Source organism: Pipra filicauda, unplaced genomic scaffold (genome assembly GCF_003945595.2).
Source record: "Pipra filicauda isolate LSUMZ 115617 unplaced genomic scaffold, ASM394559v2 scaffold268_size1050017_pilon, whole genome shotgun sequence".
Taxonomy (NCBI): Eukaryota; Metazoa; Chordata; class Aves; order Passeriformes; family Pipridae; genus Pipra; species Pipra filicauda.
The window spans coordinates 400,327-418,977 of record NW_024104385.1 but is presented as its reverse complement, the minus strand read 5'-3'; the positions used below and the strand labels follow the sequence as shown (position 1 = coordinate 418,977).

General features: G+C 42.8%; 1 protein-coding gene across 1 annotated transcript in view; it reads right to left on the bottom strand.

Annotated features, from left to right (window-relative positions):
• FGF13 (fibroblast growth factor 13) overlaps positions 1–18,651 on the bottom strand; it is a 313,728-nt gene that overhangs the window by 275,365 nt on the left and 19,712 nt on the right. The window lies entirely within an intron of this gene.

Below are 18,651 nucleotides of genomic sequence, written 5' to 3'. Positions count from 1 at the left end.
GACTTGTCCCTTCCTTCCTTCTAATGTTAATGTTATACGTCAAGGATGCCTTCCATCAGCTCAGGCTTCTCGTGGGAGCTTAGATGTCCCTGCTGCCCGCTTGTCCTCCCCCAAGCTTAAAGCAAATGTTTGAAAGAAGGCAGAACTGGGCCATAGGAACCAAATTCCCCTTCTCTGGTTGATACCAAGGATCTTCTGTGATTGTTTGATCTCAACAACTCCATAAATAAAGTACCTCCTGAGGCACATCACTTCTGAGCTGTCTGATAGTTTCCATCTGTTTTTGCAACCCTGCCTTCGTTTCCTGAGCTAGAGAAGCAAAAACTCACAGGTGTAAATTTGCAGTTTCTGTGGCTTTGGGATTTTGCAGTGCTGCCAAAATGCCTGGAACCAGGGAAGAAGCAAGGCTGCCACTGGAATGTCAGTACCACAGGAAGACCAAAGCAAATTTCCTCATGTCTCTGGCTATGTTTTCCCGCCTTGTAATCTTCACTGTTTCCACAGCAGGAATAACAACTCCATTTCTCTTCTGGTTTGGATTTTAACCTTAAAGTGTAAATGCATCTGTATTCCCTGGGAGATTGTACACACCATGTACAACAAATAAAATCCTAGATATGTTTTGGTTCTCAGGAATTCTCAGCTTCTTTGTCTCCTACCTCTGGAGAGATCAGGAGGAGCCCTTTTCCTTCTCTTACACACTCGGTTCCTCACAGCATTTATCCTCTGGTGGGGAAGGTCCATCAGCCAGAGCATCAGGCACTCACTATGTCTCAGCATACTATCTTCTTGGAAACTACCCTGTCCTCCAACATCTGCCTCAGCTTTTCATTTTATCACCTTTTCAGCTGGGAATTCATGATGTGGATGGTAAGGATGAAGCAGCTGCTGACAGCACTGTGCCATCCAGAGAAGCCCAAAGCATCATCTGGGCTAAGGAAGCTACAAGGCTGGATCCTCTTACCAATTAACACCAAAGAGTGCTGATGGCATCAATGTAGCAGCGCCAGTCTAAAGCAGATAAAGATCCTGGCCCTGAGGCTTAATGACAGTCTGGATTTTGTACAGAAAGGGGCGAAATGACCAACTGTCATAGGTTTGAGAAGAAGTGTTGGAATATTTTCCGCATCTGTTTCTTCCGGGATGGGGGGAATTAGGAGGGGGGGACGGAGCGGAGCTGCTTTCGGTTTGGGTTTTTTTTCGGCCGCCTCCTCTATTTCCCTGAGGGGAAGTTGCTTTTTTTTCCTTTCCCTGCCGGGTACCGCAGCGGTAGCGACTGAGAGAGAGAGAGACCGACGCGTCTGGGAGCGAGGTGTTCTGCGCTGGGGGCGTGGGGGCTGCATCGTCAGAGCTGCCTGACCTCAGACTGAGCCTGTGGGAAGAAGGACCCTTTCTGTGAAGCCACCGGCCGCTCATGTGTCTGCAAGCGGCTGTCGAACTGCTTTGGCACAAGCTTCTTTCCCCCCTGGGGAATTAGGACTTCATTTGGCTTCTTTTGAAAGTTTTGGTTGCACCATTTGTTATTTGAGTTTGTTAATAAAGAGCTGTTCTCTTCCTTTTCCACACTTTCATCACTTGAAGCCTCTTAATTTCGAAGTCGAAATCTTGCTAAACTAAGACACCAATATTCTGTCCCATTTTGCTATTAGCTGAGCTGGGTAACCATAGCCAAGCCTTTCCTTTCTGCAGCGTGGGGCTGAAGGGTGAGTTGTCAGTGTTGTTTTCTTCAATGATTCAGAAGCAGGACTTCAAGAAAGATATTCTGGGCAAGAATCAAAATGAGTAAGATTCACTTTCAGGATCTGTCACAACTAGAGTCAGCATAAATTTAGCTTCCATTGCTCTCATTTAGAAATAGGGAGCAATTCTGGGCCTTCAAAGACCTTTTCAAGGGATTGCAGCTCCAAGGGTTCATGCAGGGAGGGACAGGCACTGATACACTATATTAGTACACCATGGTACACAACTCTATCTATATGTGGCACAATAAGAGTGGAATTATTTTGAAAAGATACACGTTGCCATTACAGCTTTTTACCATGTCCCTGACTGTGCTACAGGACTGTTGCCAGTTTAAGGCTTTAATGGTTAGCAATTACTTTCAGAAGTGAAGGGTTCATTCATCAGCTAGGGTTTAATCTCAAGCATGCTTTGACTGCACAGTGAATATTCCACAACAAACTGCTCATGTTATCTGGGTAAATGAAATCCTGATGGGGAGCTCAGGATGAAGAATCAGATATGGTGCTTTCCTCCAAAAACCTGTACAAGGCTTCTAACAACCAGGTTTTAGCTGTTGCAGGAACAGTTTCTAGTCCAACTTTCCAAAAAGCAAAAGTTGTGGGAGGTAGAGGGTATGTGTGATCTCACATCCTGGTCAGCTCTCTTTTCTCATTAGAGTCTGAAAAGATCTTCATCTACTGAAGAGTATCCAACAGCAGCTTTTCATAAAGGAGATCTTTCCTGAGTTATCCAACTAACAGCAAGAATTACCTTCTGAAAGGATTTTTGTTCAGACAGTCTCACAGCACAATAAAACACTGATTATTCATATATAATAGGAAGATGCTGAATAATTTCAGACTGAGATTTCACATAATAGGTATCAGACTGTCTATATTTAGCCACCCAAATCATACGTAGAAATGGCCAAAAGGAAATCGACCACTGGGAGCTGGTTGTTACAGCTCAGATTATTATTGGTATGAGTTTGTTGGTACCATTTAATTTTTCCTTTCACTTTCTAATCCTGGACAAGTGCATTTGACAAGTGCACCTGACAAGTGCATTTGGCTTGCAAGGCACTTGGACAGCATCATCTTTCAAAGACTTCTAATGATAACCAAAAACTTCAGGGACCCTAAAAAAGTTGCTGTGATCCAACTACTGTACACCCAGCTCCTTCCATCCTCTTTGGAGACACCATCCACCACACACCCATCCATACTGAGATACTCCCAAGACACCAGAGAAGAACATGGATGGCTTATTTGACCAATTCCTTGAATTACACATAATATTGTGTCCTAAATTTAAATAGACAAATCTGTGACTGTTGACTTCAAGGGACTTGTCTCTGTACCCACTAGTGCATGCAAGATGAGAACCTGGTCATCATCAGTATAACAACACCCTGCTGTTCAAGACAAAAACCTTTTGCCACTCTCCTTCAAAGCTGAAGCAATTTCAGCAATTACAGCAGAGGACATGGGAAGAAATTGCTAATTCCCTTTAATTCTTGAGCTGCCCTTGACATTCAGCAGAAAGACATGAGGGTACTGAAACAAGTGTAAATAAGGTTAACGCATCAAGAGAATTGCTCCTAAAATTGAAAAATGTAGTCATCTGCTGACAACAATCTATTCTCTCTGCACAGAGTCATAGCAGGGCCACTGTGACTACAGCTACGGTTGAGTCAGCATTTCCATTATCACCTGCCATTTTCAAGGATTTATATCTTGGCTATTTCAAAAAAAAAAAAAAAAGAGTTCTTGGCTGAAATTTCCACTCAGGCTCCTTGGGCCTGATCACATCTCTGCTCTCCCCCTTGTACTATCAGCTGTTCCTGCACAGCACGAGTATGAAACACTCCAGCACAGAATTGCCGGCAGTCGAATCACTTTGCACAACCAGGACCAACAACTGAAGGGGCAAGAGATCAGAGAATCCATCCCTGCAAAACCACTGCCATTGCTGAATACAAATTTCAGAAGCCTGCCAGAGCTGGAGATATTTGAGTTAGCTGCCAGTAATGAAGTCTGGCAAATGCCTCCCCTGCTGTGTCGAGTAGTACTGTCACAGAATCAGGCATGTTATAACTGAAATCATAACTGTTGGGTTTGCCGTCAAAGTTTTCCCCTTAAAGTCAGCTCTAAAGGGGTTTACTGTGTGTTTGACTCCTGCCTCAGACAGGCAGGCCGACAGGATAGATCTTTTGAAGAAATTATTCAGTGACTACCAGTTTAGCCATGGGAAGAGGCACCTTTTATCAAAAGAGGGAGCAGAAGAGTGGTTGTGTGCACATCAGCTGCCTCACTACCGCCCTACAGAAGCAGAGGGAGGTTAGCTCAAGATTTATGTTAAAGTTCTCCATCTGGCTCCAAATCAGACCACAGACTCACTGAACTACACTAGCTCAGTGAATTGTGAGAGCCACCAAAGAACACAGTGGAAGTTACACAAAGGTTCACATTAATCACGGTTCTGTATTGCCAGCCTGGCTGCTAAAGGCAACTTCTACTCATAGACATGCTCCTAAAGACCATGAGTTAATTTGACAAGTTCATTTAATGTTATTCATTCACATCCTACAAGCTGACTGTGTGTAGTAGTAGCATGTAATAGATACAATTAGAGTAGCATAAATGAAACTGTCTTCACCAGGGCCAGTTCACTGTGAACTGGTCAGTTTGGTCTGTCTTGATGTTACAAGACTGTTACAATGCCCTGTATGTGACCAAGCCCTCCAGAGTCTAATCTGGGATGGAGAGAGCATTTTTCCATAGCTGTTTCCCCATCTCTCCCTGCAGACATCAGCTAACCTGTGTCCTGGGGGGGCTGCAGGATCTTTGGAAGCAGCAACAGCACCTGCCCTACCTGCTCCTCTGGGCATCCCCACCCTGGGGGACTTTCAAGACTCCTACCTATGGTGCAGCTGAGATCTATAAGAACAACTTTGTTTGGTGGTGTTTACATGCAGCTTGAGTATGCTTTGTGTTTTCACTGTTTTCTTTGTGCAATTTTTTCCCCAAAGGAGAAGGGTTTGTGCTATTGGTTCTTATGCAGTAGCCCTGAGTTCCTACATTTTGTTCACCTCTTTCTTATGTTCTCTACTGCCTTATGAAGCCTTCAGAATCATGTCCATTCCTCCAGGCTGACTGCTTCTTTTCCTTCTCTGCTCCATTGTGGCTCTCACTTACCTTCTAATGACATTCAAAAGGAAGTGCCATGCTGTCAGGCTAATCAATGCTAATAATACAGTTTAAATGATGAACTAGTCTTCAGAGACTCTATTTAGTTGTTTTTATGATAAAGAAATTAAAGTGAAACAGAGCTAAAGTTGTAGACCTCAGAATATGTTCAGGTAGATGGGGTACATATAATTTTGATTAGGAAACACCTCACAGCAACTATTTATGTAGATGTTTAGTGTGCCTCAATGAAAAGTGTAATTCATCTTTTCTCTGGCCTTTCCTAGCTAGAACTAAATATTGCCATTGGGATATTTTTAATACATGGAAGAATGTATTTAAGTCTCAATGGGAGGCTTCAACATAGCAAAATGCTTAAGCCCTTGTGTAACTTTAAAAGGACACAAATAGTCCCACTGAAGTCAATGGGATTTAATACACATATTTTAGAGCCAAGTTGAATCACAGTCTGAATTAATGTTGGTTTCATCTTACAGAATTGTGTGACCTGATACCCTACTTCCAGCTGTAGCCCAGTTCTGCTGACTGCTCTCCATTGTGCACAGCCTAAACACAAAACCCAAATCCTGCCTCACCTGCAGCTTAACAGCACTCAATTTTTTAAAAGTCACATTCACCCAGCATCTTATCTTTTTACCTCCTCTATTAGAAGTAGCACTTGATATGGTTATTATAAAATGAGATTCCAGGGAAAACTATTTGCCAGTCCATTTACTTTATGCACTTGCCAATCATTAATGTATCATCACCGTCATGATACAGCAGGTCCTCCTCTCTGTATCTGATAGTTCTCTCCCACAGGTTTTTTTTCTATCACCAGCATGTCCCTGCACAGCAGGAGGCACAGCAAGGAACACAAACACAACACTGTAAGGACAGGAAACCCACAGGAGCTCTTGAGAAGAAATTGCAGCCCCAGTGATTTGTACCTCCAGGGGCAGACATGGTTCTCATCTTATCTGGGGGATGTCCCTGGTCATACTGGGAACCTCTGCACCATTCTGGATGGGGCAAGAGGAGGAGATGAGCTCTCTCCCAGGCTCCCAGGCAGAGCAGAAAAGATATGATTTAAATATTAAACTCCCTGCATCTTTGAAAGGGTCAGATGAACCTACGATAGGATTATTTTCTGTAGGCAGAGTTTCTCTGTACCCTTCAAACCAACAGCACCAGAGAGAGGTTTAACCACAGACAACAAAATCTCACAGCTGTGTCAGACAAGAAGCTTCATCCTTACCCTATAGAGAAGGTTTTCCAAGCTTTTGTTACAAAAAAGGGAACAGACAAGCTAAGCAAACCTGCTTGCTTGCCAGTTTAAGGATTACAATTCAACTGAATGCCATGGCTCTGTACACCAAAGCAACTGAAATACTGACAAGGCTACTTCCAGGACTGATAGCATTGCTAAAAAAAAAAACAACCACAGTAAATAGGGCAATTGACTGGAAGCTAAAATGGTGTATGTTTTCTGGGCTAAAAATTCCTTCAAAGGTATTTATTAATTCATTATTCAATGATGACGTGCATAGTGCTGCGTGCATTTAAACATGAGGCACTGCTGTAACTGCTTCTTGAAATTCTGATTTGCTTAAAATATTTAGTCCGTTTTCATGCTAATTAAGGAGCAGTCAAGAAGGGAAGCCATATAACTGTGAGAGAAAAAACAGATCTTCTCATTAAAATGAGACTTGCCCCTTCTGCCCTTCCCCACAGCTGAAATCTTACATGACCTTATAAATACTCTCATGTATTTTATCCATTTGAAATAATGACAGCACAACTAGCACAGGTCAAGAGGTGAGAGATGTCAGCCATGGTCAAGAATTAGAGGTGAGATACAAAATGCAACGCAACAGCTGTCAAAAGGAAATCAAGCTGCTTGGACTCTGCCACGTTCCAAACTAGGCTCTTTTGCTACTTCAGTAGCGATAATTGTACATCTGGCAATGAGAATTTGAGCACAGAAGCAGCTCTCCAGTCATTTCACATTTGCAATTGTGACTGGAGGATGCCAGAGCTGGCTGACCAGCTGGGAAACAGCAGGTTTTGCCAACAGGATCAAAAGACTAATCTTTCTGAACACTGTGATATTATTACTTTCGAGGTCCAGGTTTTGGGGGCTCAGGATTTTCATCTCTCTGTTGAATTTCTCCATCTGTTTGCCACCCCACCCACCCTCTTCCTCAGGCAACAAATAAAGTCATCCACAAAAAGCTAGTCAGGGAAGAACAAGGGGCTGGCAGCTGCAACCTAAATCCCAAATTTTGTGATTGCAATTCATTTTGGACCCATTCCAATACTTAAAGTAGCATTTGTTTAGACAGTGCCTTTCTTAGGGTTTCCAAGGCTGGTTCAGACAAATGTCCCTCCTTGGCTGACAGAAGATTGACCATAGCATTGCAGCAGATCTGCCTGGAGGTTGGTACAACATAAGAACTGCAATTCAAAGGACCATGGTAGGAAGGAGGCAGAGTTCCCATTTAATTTTATCTATCTGGCTTAAAGCAATTTTCAAAATGTTGCCCAGAAAATGGTGGAGAGAGAAATAAGTAAAACAGGTGAAACAAAAGAGAATGATGTCTGGGAAAGCTGCTGCTGCACTGGAGAGAACACTGCCCTAAGAAACTCTTTCTTTGCAAATACTTCTTGCAGCATTTCACAGTTCAACAGAAAGTACAAGAACTACTCCAAGAGATTTTGCTGCAGTGAACTAGTACAAGGAGACTCCAGAGAACAGACAGGCAGCTGTATCTTCCTAGATTACTATATTCCTAGAGCAGTTTGCAAGGAATGTGAAATGGATCTGGGTGACTCTTCCCACCTGTGCAAGTTCCACGAGCAAGTTCATTACTTCTTCCTGCTCTACTATTCTGTTTTCAGTGAGAAGCACTGGCAACACTTTAGTGATACCTAATCCTCCACACATACACACAAAAAGGCAAAAAGGAGTTCTTCTTTCTAGAACAAGCTTGACTCATCCCGGTGAGTCAGGCTATCATTCATTTAAGTTTGTCTGATAACTTTGAATCTCCAACTTTGGTTTGGTGCACAGATCTTTTCATTGGCAAGTACCATAAGTTAACCCTTTACCCACTCATTAATAACTGTGATGACCTCCTAAAAACAGTGTGAGCCAAGAACTCACACTGCCTTTAGGAGCTATAACTGGTTCTTGTCTTCCCTGTGGTCTGTAGACCACTGTGAGCTCTGAAAGCACATCTGTTTGTGTAGGAACTCAAAAAGTACTTAATATCTACAAGTCATCATTTCAGCTCCGATTCTTCTCTCTGATCTCCAAATAACTATCATATGATCCACCAAAGAAGCTGCCTGACTGCCACCCACCAAAGTCGACCCCACTCTGAACCTGAGGGATTTCACTGCATTTCCATTTTGCTGGTGCTGTTCTGCCTGCTGAAATTTCTCACTGCAAATTACATTTGAGAAGATGTGCAAATATTTTAGGTGCACAATCAATATGCTGTAGATGACAAATTACAAAGTAGGAAAGGAATAGCTGGCCATAAAGCATGGATTCAGTTTTGAATTAAGAAGTCTAATGAAGTGACAGCTACCATCATGTGACATAGACATCTGATCACTCTGCCAGTGACTGCATTATTTCAAAATAACATTCATATGGTATTTGTCTTACCCTATTCATCAGCTCCCATCAAATCAAGAGCATCCCCGCACTACAGATTATCCTTAAAATGAAGCTGTGAAAATTAAAAGGCTAAAGAGATGAAAGTTACATTATGGATAATGCAAAAATATATATTAATTATCCATGAATGGAAAACTGCAGTGATGCAGTTTTGCAAACAGTGGTCTGCATCACCAAGCAGCGAATAACATGTGCTGTGATGCAACAGGCATGTGGGGAAAACACTTTGCAACGTTTTAATAACTATTTTCCCATGATCCTGATTTTTAAAATGATCTGACTAGTACAGTGAATCAGATGTCAGAGGAACTGTCTGTGCTCATTCTCCTGGTGTTCCCAGGATACCCAGATTCTACTCTGCCTCTGAGTCCAAGTAAGAATACTATTGCTTAGCATGTTGGCATTGGGTCTACCCCAACTTGCCTTCTCATGCCTGTGAAGGGAATGATGCTTCTGACTTGTATTCACCAAGAAGTTTGAGCTTTGGGGTATGATATAGCCCAATGCTGCACTTTTTCCAGAGCAAGCATTTTGTTTGTGCCATAAGTCTGTAGAACTGCAAATCCAGCTGATTACCTGGAATGTTAAGACACTGACAGTGCTATTCTATGAAGCCTCACCTATGAGTCTGAATTCAGTCCCACAATAAGACAAAGCTTGCACAGACTTTGGCAGCAGTTATAGCAAGTCCTCTGCTTGTTTCCACAGCAGCTCTTGCTAGGCAGCCTTGGCATAGCTTTATACAGAATTATGAATAAAATTTAGGGATTCACCTTTCCCAAGGTATAAAATTCATGATTCCAGGTCTTTACCTACAGCTTCAAACCTTTCCCCAACCAGGTGTAAGGTAGTCCATAGCTCGAACTCTCTGGCATAGGGAAAGGACAAGGGTAGTGAAAAGGTAAAGGAATCCAGGATGCACACAGGCACCACTCTGAGCCTGTCAGAAGATCCTAAACATGATATAGGAGCCTAACTAGCAGCACTCCAACTTCACACACCCACCAGGGACAGTGGTAAAAAGTCCTCATCTTAGGACACCTGAAGAACTGTGAGGAGACCAAAGCCACATGGCAGAAGGCTCCAGCCATTTCCACCACCTGTAATCATAGTTCTCTGGGAGGTGTTCCCCTTCCAGCTAAATATTTTCACCACTCCAGGAAGAAGAAAACTGGAGATTTTTGCCTGGAGAATTTTTCCCCAAATCAGTTTAACTATAGTAGCTGACCCCTAAATTTATTCTTGTCCTCTTCAACCTTGGTTTCAGACCAGGACCAGCCTATTGAGGCCTGATGTCTTAGAGGACCTTCCATGCATTTTTCTGACAGACATTAGATGAAGCTTGCATTTCCTTCTATTTATGCTGGCTGGAAGAGCCAAGGCCATCACTACATGGTTTTTACATCTGGAAGTACTGAGGTGAACAACCAGATTCAGAGGTGTTGAAATGAGATGCAGAGAGGCATTTGCCTAATGAATTTGATGGAGCAAGTATGAGAAAAACAGATGGGTTTTGAAGTCTGCTCCTCTAATGGATGAAAAGGTGCTGGAATCTGGCTGTTTTGAATCAGAGAGAATAAAAAAGACTGTAAAAATAAGTGTGAATGAATGATTGGCCTGTCTCTCTCCTACATAAAAATACCATTATCTCATTTCATGTGCCACATGTTATTTACTGACTAGGTCACTGGGAAGCCTGTGTTCTCCATCCCAAATGCTGCTGCTAATACACAAATGCTTTTTTCCAGAGGGTAGATTGAGGTAGGAGTGGCTCTCCCCAGCAATAGCTAACACTGTTATTGGAGTCAAACATCTATTTAATCTGCTGTGGCTGTAGGCAAGCAGCTTATACCAGCACCTAAAACTCTTCCCAAAATAGCATCAGATCCAGACTGAGTGGAGGTGTTAATAGCTTTGAGCCAAACTTTGCCCTGTTCATGCAGGAGTGGTTGTCCCAACGGCCCTAGAAGATTTTGTTAGTCCAGGGGTGAACTTGGACAAACATGCAAATCTCAGTACTTTGCCCCTGACAGACCCCACATCATCTCTCTGTTCTCCAGTAAATGCCATGTCAACTTTCTGTGGGTTTTCCTATCAACCAAACAGGGACAGGATCATGCCCTTCTCCACCCAAGAAATGGCAAAGACCATCCCTTACCAAGGGTTTGCATGAATTGTCATTTTATTAGGTGTGACAGTGCTAGAAGTCTTGAACTGCACCCTTTGCAGCTGAATAGGCTCTCCCAGGGTGAGAGGGGTGGACTTTTTCTATCCCAGGACAAGGGGAGACAAAACACTTCCTCAGTATGTGGGGATAAGACAGTGCATAAGATGTCAGCCAGAAAAGACTGGAGTCCAAAGCCCTTCTTCCTGCATTACAGACGTACAAAATAAAGGATCAAGCTGAAAAACATCATTCAGCAAATAATACAGGCACTGGGACTCAGTATGAATTTCAAGACTGACCAAGGCTGGCTGAAAAGTAGTGTATTAAATTATTGAGAAATCAAAACAAGGCTGAATCTGCTGCAGTCCAGCCCGGCTGTCTCCCCCCACCTGTGTCTGTGCTCTAGAGGGAGGCAAGAGCAGGATTTGGTGCCAGGTCTCACTGGAGCCCTGCATCCCCTGGGCACAGACCCTCTGCAGGGCCATCACATTTTCATAGTTTAGGAATGGTATTCCCCAATTAAGTGTTCCCACTGAAAATCCAAACCATGTGCTGCTCCCTCACTTTTCCCTCCCCCTGCGGCAGGCTGGAGAGGAGAACTGGAGGCACAAAAAGGTAAAGATCATGGGTTGAGGTAAGAACAATTTACTGGAAACAGCTATGAGATAAGAAAATGAACAGTAACAGCTATAATATGTTACAACATATGTATCTTGTACACAGCTGTGTACAGGACAGGCAAACGATTCACATGCAATTGCTCAGAACCTGCGTTACCCGACCGACAGCTCCAACCACAGGGGCCCTTTCTCTCCTCCTCCCCTGGCAATGATGTGAGGTGGCATAGAATAACCTCTGGGTCCTAGCCATGCTCCTCCTGGCTACTGCAAAAATTAACCCTGTCCTGGGTGGAATCAGGACACACATACAGGAGGTGCTCAAAAAAAGCCATTGCTTCTGCTGTTCATCACTGCACTGACGGGCAGCTACTACTGGGGGAGATACAGTTCTGCATGATGGTTTCAACATCAACACATCAACATTCTCACTACAGAATCTGCTGTTGGTCTGCTCCAGCTTCTGTGTCTCATGCTGGGATCAGGGCCTCCAGGCAGTGGCTGCAGATGCAGACAAGCCAGCAACAGAGACTGTCAGCACCACTTCACCAGGAGCCTCACATCCTCCTCCTGGTTGTCATTTCTCATTTTGCAGCCCACTGGCCCAGACCATTTGCATCTGTTGTCTCTGTAAAGTAAGTACAGAGCCAAGCTTTTGGCCACAGGAACAGTGTGGCCAGCAGGGTGATGGCAATGATCATCCTCCTGTACTCGCCATTGCTGAGGCTGCACCTCAAGTCCTGCACTCATCTGTGGGCCCCTCACTACAAGAAGGTGCTGGAGCATGTCCAGAGCTGTGAAAGGGTCTGGAGCCAAATTCGCACGAGGAGTGGCTGAGGGACCTGAGAGGGGCTCAGCCTGGAGAAAAGGAGGCTCAAAGTTCAAAGGCTAACCTTGCAATTCAGAATCGAAGGCATATCCCCACTGGAAAGAATCTTTTACCTCCATAACCACTCAGAGGATGTGGAGAGATGCAGAAATTAACACAAATCTCACTGCGTAGGGGAACATGCACTGTGAAAACAACATCATGCCTAATTCTGTATTCTCCCAGGTTAAGGCAGATAAAGTTCAACTAGCAATCCAGCTTCAACCAAAGCAAGAGTCCTTGAAAACTAGACTCTGACTCCAGCAGAACAGACATATTTATTTATAGAAATAGAAAGTTTTAGGTTTCTAAAAACATTTCTCAGTAAATAGGGCCTTGGATTCCACTGCATGATAAGGGAATATAAGGAATAAAAATAGGTAGAGAGCCCTGGGGTAAAAGAAGAAAAGTGAACATTAAATCTGTTTGTGAAAATACTTTTCCTTTAAAAATAATCTCTTTCAAGCACATTGGCAGCAGTTCGTTCAGCAGCAAACCCAGCAACCTTAAGGAATGGACAATTTTTTGAAAGATAATTAAACAAGAGGTCAAAACATGTCTAGCTAAGCAGGTATGGCAATTACTTAGCCTCAATGCTTAACAGTAGCTGAGAGACAAATTTATACAGCACCCTTCTGGGCAGTTTAGGCTTTCATTTTCCTATTACAGTGGCTTAAACACTTCTACACTAGCTAATACCTAACCTAAAATGAATCAGCCTTTTCCCCAGGCTGTGGGAAGCTGACGCTCCAAAACCTCTCCAAGCCTTTGACCTCCCTAGGTCCTGATTCTGGAGATTATTCTACCCATTCTGATCCAGACAGTCTTTAGGTCTTATTACTTGGCCTAAGAAACCAGATGCAGCCACCTTAATGCCCCTCAGAGCTTCCATCAGCACTGGAGGAGGCACGAGGAGAGCTCCTGTCCTTTCCTCTTGACACCAGGGAAGCAGAGTTGAAGCTGGTTGAGGAGCAAAGAGGAAAATGGCAGATGGGAAATAGGAACTAGCACAGGGGGATAAATCTGCAATCACACTGCCTTCACTACTTATTAATTAGTCCTGCTACCTTGGGATAGATAAATCATTGAAATATTGGGGCAGGGAGGGGGCATTTTGGACCCTATTTGGAGGCCTCAATGCTGGGTTTTGTGGCTCCTCATGGAGATGTAATAATACAGCACCCTTTTGTATTGCATAGAGAAATCTACTTGAATCACTCCAAGCTATCAAGCCAGAGCTAAGCCTTCACATTTGTCTTATTCCCAAGAAATATTCAGCTTCCTTCCCCCCCTTCCCCCAAGAATTACATACATCACAGCTTTGATCTCGAGGGGAATGAGTGCAAGATAAATGCTTCCCCTGATGGTTAATAATGAAGGCTTAGAAGGGAGCACTGGGCAGCAGGTAATATTAGATGCTAAATGTGCTGCCTGCTGTAGAGGCAGTAGACCAAAATGCTTGACCTCGTCTTCCCCAAGGCACCTGCCATTAGTCCTGGATTCATGGCTTGCCTTGTGTTGCCAGTCAAGAAGATAAACCCGTGAACACCAGCCTCTTCAGAGCAGCAAAGTGAAGTGCTGTTATGCCAAGAAAGGCAGGCAGGATGATTCAGAGTTGCTTTTAAATTACAGGCTTCCTTCAAAGTGCCAGCCATCTGCAGTCACACAAGCTGCAAGACAAGCGCCTAGGGGAGACAACTCAGTTTCTTTACTAAATGAAGTGGAAGAGGCACCTTACTCACTCTTACCCGCTCTAATTGCTGCTGTTTTCATCAATTTTTAGGCCTGAATGTTGAATAAGAAATAGAGTTCCTATTTTAAAATCATCCTCAGCTCTTCACTCTGTGCAAAGTCAATGGGAAATAGAAAAAAAATCTAAAGTTTTGATTCGTCAGATTCCTGAGGATGCTCATTGCCTTTCACAGGGACCCACGTGGCAGAATGGGTTTCTGTCTCCATGATGCTGCTGAAGACACACAGTTTCCGCAGACTGTCAGATTTCAGGTGTTCAGACAGAAGTGGGCAAACCTCTGTGACTAATTCAGAGGGCTTTGGGGACTCTTCCCCAGGTACAGGGTAAAATAATTGCTTTGAAAGGCTTGCTTTGAACCTCCAGCCTAAACTACACAGCAGGAGCCACAGGTCATCCCAATACACCATTTTTTAATTCCACATCAATGCTAAATGCATCTACAATTCTGCAGCAATGATACTTGACCATGACCTCTATTATTGTGCCAGTGACCATTCACTCATATTTCCAGTGCGAAGATGCTTGCTTTCAACTTCCAGGATGTCATTAGAGCTTTATCTGCTATATTGAAAGGGCTCCCCTTACAACCTTTCGTTCCAAAGTGGAGAGTTCAGACTCGCCTTGGTTAACACAAAACTGTTATTTTAATAGCAAAGCAAATTGCTCAGGTTTCTCACAACTTGGCATGATAATGAATCCTGCCATTATTTTGGAAAACCTTCTTATAGAGGACCCTGACTAACCCCAACCCTTTCTGTAACTGCTGACCTAGACAGACTCTTCATATAGCAATTGTATTAGCACAGAGGGGATGTCCCCTTCCCAGACTGTGTGTCCTCAAGGACCACACTAACATTTCGGCTATAGGTGAACTCATATTCAGTAATTTTTTTCTACTGACCATCCTTTGCCATCTCTCCCTATGGTGCTGTCCTGATTTGTGAGCTGGAATCTCCTTGCCAGTGCCACTTCCAGTCAGCTGATAAGTATCATGAAAAGGGAAAAAAACCCTGAGCTCTGGAGAGCATCCACAGTGCCAGCAGCTGACAGTGATCATTCAGAGAACCATTAGTTAGACAGTTTTTAATCCATCTAAACCACAAAATGTTCATTTTTACACTCTCTAGTTACTTAATATGAAGAGCTCTGAGGTACCAAATTATATGTCTTGCAGAAGTCTGTGTATATTCTATTGTATCAACCCACATATTTTCATCAACTAAACTTGTAAATTCACCCCAAATATACTACATTGATCTCCTTTAAATAGATAATAGAATATTATCTATTCTCAAACAGATTCCTTAACCCAAGTAGGAATGAAGGAAAGTTTTCCTCCTATAATTCACTATTCAGTCTAATTCTTTGAGATTTCTTTCAGATAACATCAACAATCCATAAAATTCGTGATGCTCTGCATACATTCAAAATCCAACAGGTTTAGTCACTGTTGTATTTGCATTAGCTTGAAGCATAAACACCAAAGACTTTAAAGAATCTCTATTTGGAGCAGGTAAAAAAAAAAAAAGAACAGAAAAAGAAAACAGCAACAAAAATAACTCATTGAGCTTCTATTTCTACAGCCAAGGACCAAAGGCCTCAAAGACATGCAATCCGCTCCTCAAAAGATCAAAAGCAAAAGACTGAGGTGCTCTGGGTCTGACTGCAAAATCAGAGATGTGTTCCCATTCTCTACTTCATTTTACATGCCACTTTCAGGGACTTGGACCATCTCTACAACTGGCAATGGGTCTTTCCACACAAGAAGCATTTCCCTTAATGACCACAGAGCAGTTGCCTAGATAAACCTTGCACTTTGTGATCACAGACACAGCTTTGCCCCCTCCCAGCCCAGTCCCAGGTTGTCTACTGTCCCATCCAGTTGCTTTTATCATGTTTTGCTTTTAAGTGCCTTTTTAAACCACTTTTCTTCCATCTGCTCCCCCATTCCCACTGCTACTGGGCAGTTCCTAAACTCTTTTACTCTCAAGTGAGAACTTGCCTCTAAATTCTAGCCCATATTTATTTATTACTGCTTTATCTGCTCTTAAATAACTGTTCCCTTCCTCCTGCAGGATATAAAATTCAAATTTAAAAAAACTCACAAAACAACAACAAAATACCCAACAAGATCTTGTCTCAGTCTTGTAGAGTATCTCCAACCTGCAAGCTATGCACACACTGGAAAAAAGTAAATTTGCTCTTTTCAGCAGTTATGTGTTTTGTAGATTTTAAGAGAGAATCGGAGGGAAAAACTGATATGGACAAGAAAAATAAAGATCTGTGCCAGCTCAGCTTGCTTAGGCTTCTACAGAACCTGTGCCGGAAAAAAGGTGTTACTCAGATTTAACTCTGAATAAATTACCTTCTGGATGGCTTAAATTCCTTCTCTTGATAAAGAGAAAGCTTCCCTCACCCCCAGGCAGGATCACTGCTCGGTGGTGGTGGTTTTACAGGAAGCGACATGTAAAAGAAATCCACAACCAGATCTTTCTATGTTGGAGCACACAGGGAGAGGTCTACTCCTGGGAGACAGGGATGGGAATATGGGGATGGTGACTGCAGGAGTTCTCACACTGTCTAGTTGGGAGCAAGTAGAAATCCCACTTCTGTGTGGGTAACTGATATTTAAAGCCTGCAGAGGTGGGATGCCGTGCATGAACCTCAGGGCTGCAGCAGATTTCCCTACAATGTACTTCTTTCCCAAATTACTTACTTCACTTCTGGTATGTTTTAGCTTTAGTGGCACACATTGCAATTTGTTTGTTTCTGATGAGTTTGTCACTGTTTAGAGCAACAGTGAAGGCACAAATGGCATTTAGAACTTTCAACAGACAGATTAGAGGCATTAATTAAAACTCATTTGATTTCAGGCACAGTAATTTGTTTTCCTTTATTTCACTATCAACAATTTTGATGCTACCTTATCTTTTGCCATAAAGTCTGACTGCAGCAGCCCTTTTAGCAGAGGGCTCAGTTACCAAGAATCTAGTGTCTTCTAGCACCAGAGAGAAGGAGACCGGGCCATTTAGATGGCAAGACAGAGGGAGTGTCTTCACAGGCTGAACTGACAGACTTAAGAGGGAGGGTTGAACATAGATTGTGCAAACGAGCTAAGTGGCTCAGCTGAAGACAAGGTGCATTAACCAGATTTTTCATAGATAAGCAAATAAATTCCACACTTGTGAGAAAGACCTATCTCATTTAATGGATAATATTTCCTTTATCAAGCTTTTTATTGCTCCATCTCCCAGAGAATTTCACTGACAATTCAGTATAGGGGAGCTTTAATGCATGACAGGAACACACTGTGTCCTGTACAGACCCTCCAAAACCACTGCTGGTCTTATCACAAGGGAGTTAGCCTGAGAGAGGGGTCAGGGAGCTGAATCAGCTCCCTATAAAACCAGGGCTCTCTGTCCTGGCTCTGAAACTATTTCATCGCACTGTCATTCCAGTACCTCCATCTCCCCTGCCTCTTCACTGTGGATTCTCGTTGAAGAGGTTTCCTCTCCCTGTACATTGGTACAGATGATCTCTGTGAAGCCCTTATTTCCTCTGAATTTTGTATGTATTGATGGGGTGCAGGCACACACACAAAAATGCGGGACTTTCCCATAAGAATAACTTCTTAAACATTCACTGCTAAAACAACCTGCCATGGTCCTTCTAGTCGTGGTTAACCCCACAACTTTCACAGAGCAGAACTTCTCAGAAACTTACAAATAAGATCATTTTCTACCACGAGATAATTTTCTTTGGGAAGTCACATTTTAAATGAAGGTTTTCACCATTCCCCTCTTCCCAGAAGCTATCAGCCACCTCCCCAGGCAAAGCAATGGTAGCTCCATTTGCACTACCAATTCAGGGGGGTTCTTTTGCAGCTGACAATTTGATGAAAATGAAATTTGAAATCCTGTTCATTAGTCGCATCTTCCTTCTGCTCACTACTGTGTAGAGAACTATTTTTAAGTTTTTAAGCTCTTTTTCTTTCTTTTTTTTTTTTTTAAAGAAAAAGTACAGGTAGTTCAATCAGCGCATGGCGAGATAAAGTTTCTCCAGATTTCCCAAACCTCTCAAGTTATTGTCCTCTGAGATTACAACAAGTTGTTTCCTACATAGCTAAGGCAAGGGAAAAACAGAATTTAAAATAGAACAATAAGCCTCCAAGGGCCCCCCATCTGAAATGAAGACCATGAAGTACATGAAGAACTCAATTTGGGGAGCAACTTGGTGGATCTGCCCAGAGAAATACCAGCATTGCTCCTACAGGATCAAGCCATGAGAAAGAACCACAAAAATTTGTAGGGCAAAGGAGGTTCGAGGAAGGAAAAAAACCCAAACTCCATTCTAACTGTACTACATAGAAGACAAAAGTGCCAATCATTTTTCCAAACACTGTAATCTGAAGTGGCATTTTCTCTTTGTTTTTAATCGAATGGATTGTTTCCCTCCTTAGAACGGGGCTGAGCCTTTTAACATCACTGCAGAGTCGAGACACTGCTAATAAATATTTAAAGTCTCAGAGCTTTAAGTGAAAGGAAGGATTTGTTGGATAATATTTCATTTCCCCTAAACTGTTTATTCACCATTAAAATTGAAAATTTTAATTTTATGGGGATTGCTCAGAGAACTGATGTTCAGACAC